Here is a 2,164-nt window from a genome sequence, read left to right as displayed (position 1 = left end):
CCACCCTTGCCGTAAGAAGTATTTAATAACGTAGAAAAGATTTAACAGGCATGCCAGCCAGAGAACCCAAATAAACAGTTCTATTTTCCAACAAAGGGAGTTATTTAAAATCTCTGTGGAATATCATAAAAAATCAGTGTCAAGAACAACACAGGCAACATTTCAGACACGCTCTCAGAGTACTATTTCAAACTTTGTTTCTTTCTGTGGTGGAAAGAGAGTAGGCTCAGAAGCACTGAGTTTAAGTCCCAGGACTGGCCACTTTTTAATTGAATGGCCTTGGGAAAAGTCACTTTGCTTCCTTGAGTTGCTTTTCTTCAACTATAAAACGGGAATAATGGCATGGGCCCTCCTAACCCAGGATTATTGTGAGGATAAAAGGATGAGAGTGAAATGTCTTAGACAATAGGAATATTCTCAATATATAACCCATTACTAAAACCTTATGTTCCTGATTATGGTAACCCCATCTAATTGCTCAGATTTTAAGATATCGCTCTTTTCATAACAAAATAAAAACCCTTGATAACCAATTCCTATGGCATGGAAATGGATAGTTATTTTATTCCACTGACTTATAAGCAGTATATCTGCAACCATACAGCATTGTCATTACGCTCACATACTTACAAATAGAAAAGTCCATAGCAAAGTTGGTATGGCAACAGCTGGACTGTGAGTATGAGACCGGAGTGGACCATGTCCTCACTAATAAATGTCAGCTTCATTTGAATTACTCGCTAAAGTACAGCTTAGACAAAGCCAAAAAGGAAAACCAAAGCTTTCTCGATAAAATGGAATCCCAAAGCATAAATAAAAGATTCCACCTGAGAAGAATGATTTATTATCTCTCACTCAAAAAAAGCATGCACAGTCCATTCTGTGTGACCACATCTCTTAAGCTGTTTGCTACTGGTTTATAAAAAGCTCACGCATGTGTGTACATAAACACACACACACACACACACACACACACACACACACACCAAATTTATAAGTTCACTAAAAGGAAAACTAGAAATTATACATTGGTTACTTGAATGAAACTAGGAAAGTTTATCCTTTTCAAGAATTGATACTTCTCTGCCTCTAAAAAAGCAAATTATCTCACATCCAGGTCAGAAGCACTGATGAAAGTTTACAGTGGTCAAAGAGAACTTGGGACCACTGGGAACCAAGGTTGCCAGTCCTTGGGTATCACAGTGAGGCTACATAAAAGAGACTGAATGCCTAAAACTTAAAAACTCATCATATCCAGCATGAATACATGGACAAAAAAAATTTTTTTTTTATCAAATCAGTTTGAAACATATATAATTCACCTCCTTATAAGCTATTTGATCAGAAATATTGAAAATAATAATTTTACAGCATAAATCCCTTCATTCTCCAAGTTCTTCAAGCCATCAGAGATATACTATAAAGAATATTTACATTTTTGTGAGGAAGACACTAAGTACTTTCACTAAGAGCAGCCATCTAGAAATGAAAGGCCATAATATATTTTTCCTTTTTTTCAGTCATACATGATCTAAATACCTCTTTTTCAACATAATTTAGACAGCTTTATAAAATCAGTATCAGATTTTTAAGGGTTTTTTAAGGTTTTTATAGTTAAGTGTCATTTATAAGATGTGTCCAGTTCACCATGTGATGACCCCTACTCTATATAAGATACGTGGAATAATTGGGATAAAATATCGGATCAGTGGGGAAGTCATTTGAGGGCTCAGTGAGCATCTCTGGCTTGCATTTTAAAAAGCTAATCAATAGGAAGCAAACACTTTAGTTGCATTAAACAAACACAGACAACAGTTCACCATTTAAAATCTGGGTTTTCTCCCATACTAACCCACTTCGGGAGCTGTACCATACATACCTGACAAGAACACAAGATTCCTATTTTCTTAAGGCTCTCTGTCAATTAAAACATTTGACTCTTAACAGCGAAGAAATGTATTATCTCGCATATCAGGAAGGCTAGGCACATTATGACCCAGGCTCTGTTGCTCAGAAATTCTCTCAGTTTGGCCCTTCCACACTTGTTGACATTTAAATTGCATGCTTTCTGAGTAGCATGATAAAATCCTCAAGTCCTGCTCATCCCTCCCTGGACGTGAATTATTCCTTTGTCCTGTTAATCACTAGCTGTTTCTTCAGTCAT

Source organism: Pteropus vampyrus, unplaced genomic scaffold (genome assembly GCF_000151845.1).
Source record: "Pteropus vampyrus isolate Shadow unplaced genomic scaffold, Pvam_2.0 Scaffold109, whole genome shotgun sequence".
In the NCBI taxonomy this organism is placed as follows: Eukaryota; Metazoa; Chordata; class Mammalia; order Chiroptera; family Pteropodidae; genus Pteropus; species Pteropus vampyrus.
This window is presented reverse-complemented; position numbering follows the sequence as displayed.